The sequence below is a fragment of the Cataglyphis hispanica genome, chromosome 3 (assembly GCF_021464435.1).
Source record: "Cataglyphis hispanica isolate Lineage 1 chromosome 3, ULB_Chis1_1.0, whole genome shotgun sequence".
In the NCBI taxonomy this organism is placed as follows: domain Eukaryota; kingdom Metazoa; phylum Arthropoda; class Insecta; order Hymenoptera; family Formicidae; genus Cataglyphis; species Cataglyphis hispanica.
Genome location: NC_065956.1, coordinates 1,118,983 through 1,135,180, shown reverse-complemented (window position 1 = coordinate 1,135,180; position 16,198 = coordinate 1,118,983). Strand labels below are relative to the sequence as shown.

The following is a 16,198-nucleotide window of genomic DNA, read 5'->3' as shown; positions in this document are numbered from 1 at the left end:
ATGGCAAGATAACAAGACTTGAATACCGTCACTAATTCATTGTCTAATCGCGTTTTAAATATTATCACGCGGCGGGGAACGATAGTTGAGAAGCGAACCACGTGTGGACTCAATTCGATTCGAATGTGTCAGCTGTTGGTAGCGAAAGCGCCATCGGTCACCTCGACGCCTGCAAAACTACGTCGATATTGCGAGCCGCTGTTGGTTCGTGTCTGAACTGAGGTCGTTCGATCCCAACCCACCCACGTTCATCTCTCATGGCCTCTCTCGAAGAATCCTTCTCGTACGCGAAATCCTTTCCACGATATTCGTTATTCAATATCTTCAAAGTCTTACTACACACTTGGCTATAAATCCAATTTTTCGAGCAAAATCGTATTTTTTTTTTCTTTTTTTTTTTTCTTTTTTGATTAAGACGGAAAATATTTAATATTGCGCGCGTGAAAATTCCAAATAAACTGGAATTCACTAAATGATTGAAACGGTAACAAGCATTATCAAGAACAAAGGTGCATAGAATGCGAGAATCAATTACATGATAATGGTTAAATTATCGGAACGCTCTCATTGTTTTAAATCGGTTTTATCTCGTTGTATTAATAATTACGATGAAGAAAAAATCGAACATCAAAAGAATCAAACTAACGTAGTTTTTTTTTTTTGAAGGCGATTATAAAGAAGCTGATAAGATTAAAAGTGAAGCAAGCTTCTCTTCCCGCCGATTCTCGTTCGCACGTGGACCTTGCGTCTAAAAGAGCTCCGCAGAGAAAGATAAAAGATTGCAGCTTCCAAAGGTAGAAAAAGAGAGAATATATAAGTCGCGGCAAAAGCCCTCTCTGCAGCGAGGCTGCACTTTTTAACTTCGCATACAAGAGGTATGGTCAGTTCGACGAGTTATTTTCCTCAAGGTCGACGCTCTCTTTCTCTCTCTCTCTCTCTCTCTCTCTCTCTTTTTCGCTCTTTTTCTGCCTCCACCTCCCTTCTCTCCCCACAACTTATATTCTCTCTTTCTTTACTTCTGGATGGTGCAACCTTTCATCCCTCTCTCAGGCTCTTTTAGATGCAAGGTCCATATGCAAACGAGACTCGGCAGATTGGCGGGAAGAAAATTTATTTCTTTTCGTTTGCGATCTTTTTTGAAAATCTTTGCGTGCTCCTGTGCTTCGCGTTAGAAATAAATAATGATTCATATTGTATATCTGTTAATAAAAGAAGTAAGGAAGACTATATACATATTTTTTATCGTAAAATTAAACGTGTAACTTTATATATTCGTGCTCTTTCAAACTTCTTTCTCGTGTTTGTATCATGTTTATGTCGTGTTTATGTCAATGTTTATGTCAGTGTTTATGTCAATAATATAAATTATTTTTCTCTATCATAAATTGACGATTCTTTTTTTAACTTTTTTTAAAAATATTAAGAATTAATATATTTCGATACACTTCAACTCTTTATTTATTTAATTTTCTATATTCATCATCTTTCGCTGTTAAAGTGTTATTTTATGTGCGTTTATGTATCAAAAATTATTTTGTCAAAAAGTAAAGGTGTATAGTGCGTATCTTACTCTCTTTCGTTTTTCACAAAAGTTGTCAGCGCTGAATGTAAAGTTCACGTTAAGTAACTCTCGTTCTCGAACACCTTGATACTCGCGATTCGCAATCGAGTACAAAGTTGCCTTTCATTTTTATTAAAAAGCTGTTTTCGTCGCTATATATTACGATCGAGAAATATGTTACCCGCTTAACGCACTGCCAAGATCGTATCTTCGAGCGCAATATCGATATCATTACCATCACTACGACGCATATTTTGCACGCATACATTTGCATGATAACACGATGCGACTATCGCAGAATTTTCAGGACCATCATCGTATTGTAATCCATAATGAAGGTATTTTATTCTCTTTATATATCGTCTTAATGCACTTTTCAGATTCACGGATTCATGAATCCGCTCAAAGTCAGCCCGCCTTTTTCTGCTTCTTTTCTTTTCTTTGTTCCTAGACGCATCCTATTCTAAGTCCAAGCCTCCTTCAACCGATATTCGTTTAGTAGATGCCCGCCATCGCCGCATATTGGCCAAGTCAGTCCCGCCAATTTTAGATACTTTGCCTCCTTTTTTTCCTATTACCACTGTTTGCGACCGCGCCCGCCTTCTCCTACTTCTTCTTCTTCTTCTTCTTCTTCTTCTTCTTCTTCTTCTTCTTCTTCTTCTTCCCTCGTCCCGATCCCCACCTTCCTTCTTCCTTCCTTCTCATCGGCCACCGCCTGCCATAGAGCTGCCATTTTATTTTCGCGAGAATGCGCGCGCTATTTTTAGCCGTTCTAGAAAACCCGCCTCTCCTTTTTCCGGGTCTTGGCAACGACTAAGCCGAGAGCCGATCGCGACGCAATCTCGAACGCGATGCAATTTATTCTTATGTGGCCGCGAAAAATATATCGGGGCGAATATTTGTTGTCGCGGTGCCAAGATGACGTTGCCACTCAGGCGCCACTGGATCATCTTTGACAATCGCAATTCGCGAGTGACGCCGCGACCGTTCCCAGCTGGCAGAGGAAAACGATCCTCTAATTCAGTTTTGCTAAACGCGATCGCTCGCTATAAGTCTACAAAAATAATATCTGATTTGCGTCCGGCAAAGCGATCTTTTTCTTTCTCTCTCTCTCTCTCTCTCTCTCTCTCTCTCTGTTGCGTTTATTTGCGCTAGGCGCATCTTGAACCAATTTCACGCGTTACCGCATTCGCCATCAATTTGCATCATCGGCGGCTTTATTGCCGACGCAAGCTGATGAGAGCTCTTTAATTCTTTCCAGATCAGATTAACTGTGTCTTTCCGTCGAGAAGTCATCGTTGACCTTTTCGAATTTTAACCCACACCCGGAGTAACATATCGTAATACGTCGTTCAGTGTACAATAATAGCAATGATGTCAACTAATAAACTTTCCTAAAACTATTATTGCACGGTGTTCGAACGGGATATATAAAATTCGTACACCGAGTCAAAAATAGTCATCAGTCATCGTTTGAAATACGCTTTAATTATATGCGAGCACGGTGATTAGAAAAAAAAAAATCGAGCACGTGAGGATCGGTCACCGCAATGTTTGTAACAATATATTTCTCGACTGTTGCAGCGAAATATTTTCATTGCCGACTAATTTGGTTCGCAACACGCTGGTTCTACGTCGCGTGCAAACTCGATTATTTACGCTTCGACGACGTACAATTTTAAGTTCATGCAACAATAAACACATAAGGGAACGTGGAATATTTTTATCCATTAAATCTGCGTTAGATTGGCGATACCTGTGTTTGATTGTTCGAGCGGGATGGAAAAATATCACAATTATTTTGTACTTTAAAGAGATATCGGCATACAAAATTATACAATTTTTCTACGCATAATCACGTTAATGCTATATATTAAATGCTGTTAATGTGATAACTGTGTTTCATTATACAATTTTACGTCATCACGTCCGATATATCAATTTCAATTATTAATTCAGCGCAGCATCTGTTTAAGAGACGCTAATATCAAATACTAAACTATTTGTCGACGAAAAAAAAATAAATAAAAATGGATAAAAAAATATGCGTTTAAAGCAAAAAAACAACACTTGAATCGAAACGCACTCGATTAACTGCAGGCGATTTAACGGAACGCGAAAATAGCAGGACACAGCGAGCGCCGAGATAATGTTTAGTCCCATTAGAATTGTGAGTATTGATCGCGTTTCATAGTAAATATATAGTTTCATCTAGCGCGTCCTAGTGCGTTCTAGTCGATAAATATGGCCGGCGTGTCCGGCCGTGTTGCCGCGGTCGTCGCCGAAAGTGCGCCTTTCCGTTTCTTCTTCGCGCGGCGCAGCAACGAGGGGTTCGTGAGAGCGAGAGCGCGGGGGTCGTCGACCCCGCGGAAAATCGATCAACTGGAGATCGGAAAGGACGAGGGCCAGAGAGCGCGGTGTATAAAGTCCGCCGTTGGTGCATAGCGAATGCACCGACGCGATGCGTTGCGGACAAAGCGCGTCGCGCCTCGGCGGTCCGCGCTCGCTGATAAACTCCAATGGCGTTTCTTTCCCCGAACTGTGAGATAAAGTAAAAAAAAAAAAAAAATTTTTTTTCGATCGGCGACGGAGCCTTGAATCTTTCCGGTTTTGATGCGAGCTCTCTCGATGATATGACTTTGCCGAAGGCGAACGCATTTTCATACGCGTTTGGTACATGCGCTTGTCAAGAATCGATGCAATAATAAAATATGAGGCTTGCTGCGAGGAAAATATTTTTTAAACGATAAGAAAAATGTTTGTACATAACATCAGATCCTAGCATATATTTATGTGTTATATACATACATATAAATATAATAAATAATTAAAACATTCAGTTATAATTTGCAGAAATCTCGTGTAAATTATGGCCTCGTCCACGACGAAGACTTTATGCGACAATAATGACGGGGTCGAAGCCCGTTTCTATATCGCGCGACATTTCGATCTCGATTCCTGGTGCAAGAAATCATCGAGTTTCTTCTTCAACGAGTATTTTGTCGCGAGTATACTCTGTATTAGCGTTAACGAGACCTCCTCCGCGAAAATCGAGACGAGACAAGATCGAGAGACGCGACCGCACGAAGACGTCCCTTTACCGCAAGGGTTCGCGTCGCAACACGCAAATACGGATCGGCATGTCTCACTTGTCCGCGTATTTTCGGACAATTTTCCCTTCCCCGACACAACGAGAGAGTCGCGCGAGAAAGAGTCTCTTCTCACCCTCCTCTCTGTTCACGCGACCGCCTCTCCCAAACCACCGCGCGTGTTCCCGCGGAACGGCGGAGGGAAACGGACCGACGTTTAATGTAAATCGCCACGCACGGCTTATACGCGAACGGAAAGAGCGCGAGAGAGCGAAAGCCGAAGTATAAACGGAGGAAAGAGAGCGAGCGAGGGAGTGGAGGGTTGGGGGGGGAGGGGGAAGAGCGATGGAGCTACAGAGCTTGGCGAAGTAAAGAGCGAGGTAGAGATCGAGAGAAAGAGGGAGCTGGATGACGAAGGAAGGTAGAGAAGGCGGAGAGGAGAGGTGGGGAAGCGGAGGAGGTGGCGGGTGGAAACATACATATGTATAGGTAAATGTGTACCTACGCCCGCATCTCTCTCACGCGTTCTCTCCCTCTCTCGCTCCCTCTTCCGGACCGGACCTCTTTCACTCGCCGTGTTCTCTCTTCTCCTCTCCCCTCCCAATCTCCTCATCGCACACCCTCCGCGTTCCGCCACCGGTCCCTTCGTACATCTCGTTTCCGCACACGATCCTCTCTCGTCGCTCGTACAATCCCGCGATCTCTCTTCCACCCGCTCTTATCGTCGCTCGCACCATCCCGCTTTCTCCCTCGGCGTGCCTCCGCTCTCGTCGCGCTCGCGCGCATTTTTCTCTCCCCGATGTCTCCTCTTTTTTTTTTTCCTCAACACGCCCCCGGGGTCGCCGAGTGATTTTTATAATCTGCTACTTGTTGCGCCGCACACCACCGGTTTGCCGCCCGTGTGTCCGGCGCGGCCCGCCCGGAAAAACCGGAAAATAGAGGAAAACAAAAGAGCGGCCGGCGCGGCGCGCCGTGCATCCCGCTGAGAGGGTGGGTGCGCTCGGACGATAGCGACGGCAATGGGGAATCGGAGGGTGGGAGGAGGAGACGGAATGGCGGAAGGGAGGGGGCGGAAAAAAAGAAAAAGGCACCGCGGGACCAGCGGCAGCGGCAGCCGTCCGACGCGGCGGATCATTCGCGCGAATGCGTGTGCGTGTGCGCGCCTATCCCGCGCGCGCGGTAACTGAAAATTATTTTTCGACGGTCTCCGCCGCAGCGAGTGCCCGCCGGGAATTCGCATCGGATATGCGAATATCGAATGCGCGTTCCTTTCACCGGCGGATGATATCGATCCATTTTTTTCTCCCGATGTCGTCGCGGCGCAATTCTCTCTCGCGCCTTCCCCGTCCCCCTTTCCCTTTTACCCCTCTTTCGCGTTCTCTATAATTAATTTATCGTCGTCATTATTTCATACGCTACAAACAATGCATGCCAATGAAGCCGTATTAAAAAACGATATTCTAAATTATCTTTTATAAGTAGATTATTTCTTTTTGATGTACAAATAAATAATAATATATTTGTTTATTTCTTGCATTTCCCGACTTTTTTTTATACGCCTCCCTTGTTTCTTTATTATTCCATGACAATATAATAAAATAGACATCTTTCTGTGCTGTTTCAAAGTTTAGATATTCAACTAATAATCTTGAAAAAAAAAAAACGACGAAGCAGCACGAGTCGCGCCAAAATTGATTTCGATTTTGAAGTGTTGAACGGATTAACTGCAAAGTTTGCACGATGCAACGAGAGACAGTTTCGTTTCCCCTGCACTCTCGAGATTGCCAGCGCGAGTGCAGCGCGCGCGATCGATCGCAAAGTAGAAGGAGGAGGAGAAATTGGAGGAGGGAGCGCGACACCTCGCGCTATGTAACCAAGTTGCACCGGTCACTCTCGAAAACTGCCTGTAAACATTTTCGCGCGCAGCTTTTTCTCTTGATTAACATAGGACAATGTTGCGAGCGGAACAATACCGGCGTCAAACAACAAAGCGCAATTAAAAGCGGTTATCGAAAATGTTATCGGACCTCGCGGATTGTATTTTGCGGCGGACAAAAGTATTGGATTTTTTATAACGCGATCAAACGATCACAATGTGCCATAGGGTCGGTGGGAGGACGGGGGAAGAAGTAATAATGGAACCCGCCGTTTTGTCGGTTTGCAACCGCGTCGCGCGATTTTGGCCCCCCGACCCGATCGATTCCGATTTCATAAATCATTCAACCGAACGGAAAAAACAACGGGCTCGATGGTTGTGCATCGCCATCATCATTATCACCGTAGCGCTTTCCTTTGTTGTTCGATGAAAAGTCTCTCTCTCTCTCTCTCTCTCTCTCTCTCTCTCTCTTTCTTTCTCTCTCATCATCGACATAACGAGAATCAAAGTCGAGAGTACCGCACCGCACCGCGCAAAATGGCTTCCTCCTTTTCAGGAATTATCGCGATGTAGGAAGTCTCTCCGCGCAGCGGAAGGACGAGAAGAGAACGGAGAGAGAAGGGAGCATAAGGGAAGAAGAGGAGAAAGAGAAAGAGAAACAAGCCGGAGGCGGGCAACGGCAACGGCGGCGGCCGCCGCTGTCGGCCGAAAGTTTAAAATAGAATATCTCGCGAGTAACTTTCATCGGTCGTCAAAAAATCGCACAGTGTCGTACCTAGCAGGGGGCCCTATACTCGCTCTCTTCTCTCTTCCCCGTCCCGTCCTCTCCTTTTCTTCCTCCACCCACCGCAGCGAGGGAAGAAGAGCGGCGCGAAGAGAAGCGCGAGGAGAGCAGCCGCGGCTATGGCATAGGCTGCGCTCCGACATGAAAATATAACGACTATGCACACGTGCGTACAATACATGTACACACATATACACATACACACTCGCTTATGCGTATATCAAAACTGCGCATCGAACGGTACGAGTGAGCGAGTATTCAGCGCTCATAACTCCCTCTCTTTCTCTTCCACGCGAGTACATCAGGATATTTTAGCGCTTTTCCAGATCGCGCGGAATGACTCTGACGTGGGTGGCCTGATGGGACTAGTCCGCGGAGAGTTTCGTGTAAATCGACTGTACGTTAATCGTGTCATAATCGCGTACACGGTAAACCTCTTCGAGATGGAAATCTTGCTGTTTATATTTTATATCCGTTGATATGATTTTCATAATTTTTGTATACGTTATTGAGTTCCTTCTTAGATGATGTTATAAAAAATAGTAATAATAATTTTATCAAGAAGAAGGCAAAGAACTTTTGGAAATAAAGCAACTTTACTGAATATCAATGCGTCCTTCATTCATACTTTTCTCCAATATACATGTAGATAAGTGTGACAATTATGATCGCGTCTTGCCTATAGAGCGTCGCAGAAATGTCTCATCAATTCCAAATGTCTCATCATTCTCCCTAATTTAATCTAATAAAAAAAAAAAATGAGTAAAGTAAATAATGATTTTTATATAATTTTTACGTTCTTCAAAGCAATTCAAATGAAAATATGAATTTTACTATATTACTTGGAATAATAATTCGGAAGCACAGAGTGGGTGCTCCCCGATCTCCACGCCAGTGAAGAATGACGTAGCCCGTAGGTAGGTGCTCCTTGGCCGCCGATCTGCTCTCGCCCGCGTTCTCGCTAGCTCACGTCAGCCCGGCTAGAGATCGCGCGAGTAAGAGTACACAACACGCTCTCGTCTGTCGGAGACGCATGCGCGGATGCGATCCGCGCGCGGCGACTCGACTCGACTCGACTCGGCTCGGTACCGCCGACTCCGACTCCGGCTTCTCGGCTCTCCGCGGCTCTCGCCCTCCCCGCCAAGGTGCATGCATGCATTCTATGCAGCGTGCACTGCATTAGATGCATTTCTAAGTCGCGCCGCAATAAATCGCAGAAATATCGAAGTCGAGGCCCCCGCGAGTACGGTACGCGCGCGTCCCCGAGAGACCTCGCCAGCTGTGCGTCAACCGATTTCGCCGCCGCGCGAGCGCGATACCAATCGTCAAAAGAGAGAGATAAGCCCTCGGAGGGGGAGCCCGCGGAGAGAGAGGAGAGGAGAAAAAGAGAGCGAGAAAAGAGAGAGAGAGAGAGAGAGAGAGAGAGAGAGAGAGACACAGAGGGTGGAGGAGATGAGATCGCGCGGTGATAAAGATCGTGAAATATATAGACGATTTCAGTGACGCGCTTCCGCGCATCAGGAGGAGCCCTCTTCTCTCTCTCGGCCGCGTCGGAAAATCCGCGACTCCGCAAAATCGTTTCCGACCACGAGGATCGCAGACAAGGACCCGTCGTCGAAAGAAGAGACCACCAACCAACGTATCTGCTAGGATAATCTTCTTCGCAAGTTCGTCTCTTGCGTAGTGTGTGAGTGCGGCTACGCGATTATCGTATCATAACCGGTCGTTGCGCGTGCACGTTACACGCACGTATACGCACGTGCGAGCCATCGGAATCGTTCGGGACACCTGGTGAAACCCTTCTCTCGAACGCGATACTGGTGGGGATCCACGATCCACGATTAGTGAGAAAATTGAATGGAAGTTTCTGGAAAACTTTCGGGGTGACCAACGTCGTCCGGGGAGATCGATTCTTTTCGAAAAAGTCTGTGATTCTCTCGTAAAAAGTACCTTGAGACACTTGATTTACCATCGAATCACGTCAAATTCGAATCATAAGGAATATTCGGATAACTTTGATGTACCGTAACATAACGGGTGTGTATCGAGAGAGCAGATACACAAACACGAGAAACAGTACCGCACGAGAAGAGACGACTCGTATGCGCCGAGCCTCCGATAATCCGCATCCGGCTGGCATTGCAATTGCGTCGTTGCGCTTATCCAATTCTCTCAAGACGGGAACAACGCGCGAATAGAGAATCGACGGTCTCGCCGCATCCGGGACCAAATTCGACTTGATCGAATCATCTAAAGGGATCTAGATCTTATCGTGGATCGATAAGAAAATAACAAGCCAGGCAAATAAAGACGAAAGAAAATCATGAAAAAAATGTTAATTGACAATATACGCGAGTGAAGAGAGTCACGGCAAGGCAAAAAAAAGAAATTGATCGAGAGCCTCGGAAAATTCGCTATATACTAATTTAACCTGATACACGTTTTCGCCGACACGCACAAGTTACGCCCAAGTGACACTCGCGAAAAACCAAACTACAGTCGATCGGGAGAAGCGCGCGTCGAGAGGTTCGTCTTCGAGAACGCGGAGAACGCGAAACTTGGTTCGTCGAGTGGCAAAACGCGATCTGCGATCTCGCCAAAGTGTACGGCAATATACGATACGCGAGATAATCGAACGGGGAAAATCGATTGGCCGATCGCACGAAAGGGCACGCGCATTCGCAATTCGTAATCCGCAATCGATCGCGAGAGTGATCGCGATGCCGCGAGATGATCGGTGAGACCGAGATCGAAATCGAGAGGAAAAGTGGATGAGGCGCGAAAGGGGGAGACGCGGCGACTCGGGAAACGGCGTCGGATGAACTGGAAAAACAGACTGCGCCGAGCGAAAGAGGATGCCGATGACGATGACGAGGACGACGACGAAAATGATGATTACGGCGATTACGAGGGAGTCTTGAACGGTGGCGTTGCGGAATCTGGATTAGTGTTTTCGCAAAGGTAGGAAAGGCCATCGCACACGCTTGGATTGAATAACGCGGCCACATAGCACTCTTAATCTATATCTGCTATCGCTATACCGACGCGCCGAAAGAGACGCTCGCGAAAAATAAGGCGGAAATGATAAATCGTCTTGAGACAAATAGAATATTAAATGAGAAACAAAAAAAGAATAGAATAATGACGGAAAACTTTGATCAAAATTTAATTACGGGAGATGCAAATTTCATTAATAACATAAGAATTGAACAATTTAATTATCGAGTCAATTATGAAGTAATTAATGCAATTAATTATAATTATTAGAATTATTCAATTTTGTATGATATATATTATATTAATTTCGAGAGTACATGACGCAAATACAACAAACACCCTATATATATTTTACGCTCGAATAGTATTCCGGTCAATATATACGTACGTACAATTATGCACGATCTATTGCAGATCAAATTTAAATTCGCAAAAAAAAAGAAACAAAAAAAAAACAAACAAACGACTTTGAATCGCCAGCGTCTCGCTTCGTTGGATTCTCTCATGCTCTCGACCTTAACAAACATTTAATATTCCTTGCTTGCAGAAACTCTGCCGGGTACGCTTTAGACGCAAAACTACTAACAAAACCGAAAGACCGTGGCGGATGGAGAAATGACGCCGGGAAAATCTTCCCAACGCCTCCCAATCCCAATTTTTCGTTTCTCTTCGAGAATTCGCTTTGAACCCTACTATCGCTAACGTTGCTGTTGCTACTGCTGCTGTTGCTGTTGCTGCTGCTGCTGCTGCTGCTGCTGCTGCTGTTCTGCCGCCCCCGGCTTCCTCGACGAACATGCCGAGAGTGTCGGCGTAGCTACCTCGAAAACCGACGAGGTATCGAGGATCGACCGTAGACAATCCGTGGCAGGGTCGTGCGGAACGATCGATCGAATAGGTGCCAGAGAGAAGAGGGAGGCGGGGGTGGAAGTGACGGTGTACGGGGAAATAGCACGAGGGTTGGTGTGAGGTTTTGGGATGCGGAGGGGAGAAGGGGTAGGGGGGAGGGGGGGGAGGAGGAGGAAAGGTGGCAGGAGGGAGCAGGGTGGCGGTGATTAGTTGCAGTGTTTTGGAAAACAATGCGCAGAATTTCGACGGCGATAAATAATAAAGGACAAATAAAGTGTATCGGGGAACATGTGAAGTGAACGTGTGTCAATAAATAACTGCCAACATATGTATTGTGCGTTGTGTGCCGAGAATAAAAGCGAGATGAATTTTTAAAAAAATCCCGCGAACCGGAAATATTGACACCGTGCGCGCGCGCCTCTTCTTTATCAATCCGAGCTTTTCATGGGAAAAAAACTCCGTTTCCACAACGCATTACTGGCTTGAATTAATAAATTATTCTAATCCTCCTCCAGAAGATTATATATAGATGTATTTCTTTTAAATAAATAATTTGAAATATATATATATATTTCAGATTGTATTCTCACAGAATATTAGAATAATTGTTGGGCTTAAAGTTCCTTGTAATCGATAATAGAATGCATCCGTATGCACCGCCCGTTTCCCATAGAATCCAGGAGAAAACCCTCGCGCTTCCTTTCCCGCTGAAAAGTATGTATAAATAAACGAGTCCCACAATAGTCTCGACGCGCCATGAGAACGATGATGTTACAATTACAATAGCGCATTTCCAGGAGATACATTCATCGACCCTACCATCGCCCTTTGATTCGATCTTTAAACACAGCCCTTAAACAGGTTCAACCCATCTTCAGATACGTCTGTCGGGAGGGAAGACGAAATATAACGCTCGCAGTGAACGGAAGAGGGAATGAGAGCCACGAAAAAATGAAAGAATTCTGGACACCGTGATGCTCGCCCCTTCTCCGACCCCCCACTCGTGTACGTTCGCGAGGACCCCGTGCGAGATGGGCCATCCCTCTCTCGGCCCTCGACAGGGCCCTTCTGCCCCCCCTTTTTTAAGGTGGCCGGCTGCGAGGTCAGTTTTCGACGGGCGCGCGGCGCATTAAGATGCTACGCACAAAATTTGTCATCATCGGCCGATCATCGTCGCGGATTCTACGAAATTAGAAGTTTTCGGCGAGTTCAACCCCGCGAGTTCGATGGCGAGAGACGGACGCCGCGCAAAAGAAGGACGAACCGCGGCAAAAAGGGAAAGAGAGAGAGAGGAGAGGAAGAGCAACCACGCACCGGCTGGATCGCTTCTGCAGTGATGAACGCGTGATGGATATTAAATGGACGCACGGTACGCATCGACAGATTAATTCCATTTACGAGGTGCTGCTTTTGACCAGGGAGGTTTTAACAAATATATGAGTTACACGCGCGCAGAGTCGTGCGCGCGCTCGACTAAAAATTCGACTCGTCAATCCTTTTTCGGCGCTTTATCGTCGCCCAGAATCGCTCGCGGATAAATATCGGATCGATTGTACGCGCTGTCTATTCAATCTTGCCTGGATCGTACAATTACAATATTTACGCGCGTGAAATTAAATGATGCTTAAATCGTTCCCCTTAAATCTACATGTATAAATATATTCCTTTTTTCCATTTTATATATATATATATATATATATATATATATATATATATATTAACATTATTTTATTAATTTTATTAAACTTTTTATTACTCTGCTGTTCTCGATGTCTCTTCTCTCGCAATTAAAAATAAAATAAAAATATACCCTCTCATAATATTATACGAGTGAAATTGTAGAATATCCATTGGTGGTGTTAGTGTACGCGTGAAATTCTCGATAATGATAAGTTTTAATTTACCATTTAAACAACGTATCTGATGTACTCGTTGGTTACGGGTCGAAATATCTCTCGTATTTCAATCGAAGTGACGGACGAACGAATATAACGCGCACGCAACGCAAGGACAATCGTACGAATATGGTCGCGCATTTACAGCTGCAGCCCTTTAGTCAAGTGCGATGTATCCTGACGCTTGTAATTTCATGCTATCGGAACAATATTGAGAATACTTGCCCGATTCTCATTCGCTTTATCCACGTCGTTGTTCTTACCTATTTGGATCTATCTCTCGCTGTCTCCCGAATAATTAATCGCAAATAGCCCGTACCCGATAAAAGTGGACGCGAAGGAAAAACGAGGGGCTAGGGGTTTGTCGTTCTTCGATCCTTTCGAGGCAGGCCTGACGTTTAATTTCGCTAATTTCTTTTCTCCCGTTCGAATTACTCGCGGTACGACGCTTCGTCCCCGATGTAAGGGTTGCTTCCTACTCTCCCGAGTCACCCTTACATTTTCTTTCTTCTTGAGAGAGCGCGAGGAGGATCCTCGGCACGAGGAAGGGGTTAGAGCCTGCCATGAGAATGAGGGCCGGAAAAATAATTACTCTCTGCACACCGCGAGAAGAATACTCGATGCCTGCTCCGAGATGACGAGCGGGGACAAGAAAAAAAGCTCGGATGATTCTCTTTAAATTCCTTCCCCGCTCTAGCTCCCCTCGTAACCATCGCGGTCTTAACAATGATATTTTTTTGCGTTTCTCATTTTAAATACATTATAAACGCTGTAGAATTTCTATCATCGATATTTTTAATTGCACATTTTGAAAGTAGTATGAAAAAAAAAGACAAAGTAAAATAGAGTCTTATCAAATTTAATTTAGATTTAAACTTCTTTTGGGGGGAATATCAAAATTTGACAAGTAATTTTGTCTGCCGCGACATACACGTTAATGGCATAAAGTTTTAAGTAGAATGATTTCGTCGCGCAAAAAGCCGCGAAAGATATGATAATAATTCATGGTACCCGTGATGACGGACACAGCTATTTTTGACGATAGATAATAACGATAAGATAATATTCCATGTACTATTCCATGAAGAAATATATACGCGTGACTAAAATAAAGTTATTGATATAAAAAGATGCGCTAATTCGAGTCGCGCTCGACATTAAAGTTTATCCGACGTGTTCATGTAACGAATAACTCAATTAAAAAAATATTTAGCCAATTAAATGAATCAAAATGAATAAAATAGAAGGACCGATTCAACGGTATATAAAATGTTCATAAAGCTACAGAAATTTAATACTTCACGAATTGTTCGATTAAATGCAATGCCAAGCTGTTTGTTTTTGTTGCGATATGTAATAGGCAAATAAAATAACTGGAAAATCTAATTATTACAAAAACGCTGCTATGCGACAGATTGTTGAAAAAAAAAAAAAAATATTCAGTTCCCAATTTGCCAAAAAGAAGAGAGAAAATTTCTTTTACACGAGATTCTATTATCCTTACGACAGATTGAATCGTCCAATCGCAAGCCGGAAATTAGACTTTTTCTTTCCTTCTAGAAAGATAAAAAGTTTCTTCTCGCTCTCTTATCTCTCAGCAACTGAAGTTAAAATAGTCAGAAAGTCGTCGTTCATGATCTGAATAACAAAAGTTGTCTGCTGAAATCAATTCTCCGCGCGCCAGGCAAAAAAAAAAGAAAAAAAGAAAAAATAAAAATCATCCATGTTCGATCGATCCGCTATCGTTTGATGTATACAATACACTTTTTGATTGTACTCAGTTATAAAAGTTAAAAAAGAGATATCCATCCCACAAAGTCATTTCAATTACTCTTTATTGATCAAAACAATGGAAGAGCCATGTAACGAATGGAGAAGGACGGTAGGCAGAGGTAGAGGGGGAATTTAAAGGAACAGATAGAGAGAACGTGTGTATGCGTGTGTAAGAGTGAGAAAGAAGGAAGGAGGAGAAAAGGGAAAGAGCGCGGAAAAGAGTCGGAGGGGAAATGCAGAGAGGGTGGATCGCCACTGACGAAAGATGGCGTAAAAATGGAGGGTGAAAAATGTGGAAAGGGCGCACCCCCCCCCCCCGCATGCTACTCGCCTCTCTTTCCTTTCTTTCTCTTCTTCTCACTCCGATTCGCTTTCTTTTAGGCGCTCCGATGGGAATACGCCTACCTAAACGCGCTGGAAGATTTCGAAATTTCGCAGGTGGCATCCCTAGGGCCATGCGGCAACTTTTTAAGACGATTTCCATTAGCGTGCCGAAAAGGGATATTCGTTGTTTAATGCTACGATTTACAAATGGAAATATCTTAAAAGCGTCGTTCAGTCTAAGAAAGAGAAAATCAGTCTTCAACCGCACGATTCTTATTGTGAATCGTTTAGTCAACGTGTGACGTAGATAATTTAGCTATATTTCCAGATCAAATGCGATTTTCTTGTTACATTGCAATTATACTTATTGTTCCGTTTTTATCCCTCTCAAATTCCGTTTTTACCCCTCTAAAATATCCATATCGATAAAAGTACAAATGTTTATAACGCGTTATTTTAACTTTAAGCAACGTCTGTTTTGTGACGCGAATGCCCGCGGGTTAATTTCGCCTCATCGATTAATCCGTCGACGTGCATTTACGCGGTAATGTTATAAAAGTCCACTCGTGTCGTTCAGCCAACTTTTCAACTGCGCTAAAATAGTGAGAAAACGAAAAAGAGAGAGAGAGAGAGAGAGAGTGAGTGAGTTGGAACGGGAAGGGAAAGGGGGGAGCGAGAGACGAACACTGAAAAGCGAAAAGTCTAATTTTACGGATTTTCTCGCATTCTGAATAATTCAAGGCTGGCAACGAAATTCGAATATGGTCGGGAGGGGCAGCGATATGGGCAGGGGGAGCGACAGGGTGGCGGGGGCACCAAAGTTAAAACAAACATTTTTGCGCGTGCGAGGCTCGGCCATAAAGCTCTGCCCGGCCAAATGCATCGGTCGGCGGTTGCATAACACTCTAGAATAGCCGCGTAAAATGGTGGACCTTCTCTCTCCTACCTTTTTCTTTTTTAGACTGCGCCGAGCGCACTAGTCGGGATAACCAACGGCGCGAGAGCGTGTTTCGCAACTGATTTGCCCGTTCGAGGACAATTCATCGATCGTTC

At 44.5% G+C, this 16,198-nt stretch overlaps 2 long non-coding RNA genes across 2 annotated transcripts in view; both read right to left on the bottom strand.

Annotated features, from left to right (window-relative positions):
- LOC126848514 (uncharacterized) overlaps positions 1-16,198 on the bottom strand; it is a 212,389-nt gene that overhangs the window by 79,989 nt on the left and 116,202 nt on the right. The gene's annotated exons all lie outside the window — the stretch shown is intronic.
- Positions 1,435-7,814, bottom strand: LOC126848517 (uncharacterized). Its single transcript, XR_007687269.1, has 2 exons — positions 7,302-7,814; positions 1,435-2,276 (listed from the first exon to the last, which is right to left on the bottom strand). It is a non-coding gene; the product is annotated as an uncharacterized LOC126848517 (long non-coding RNA).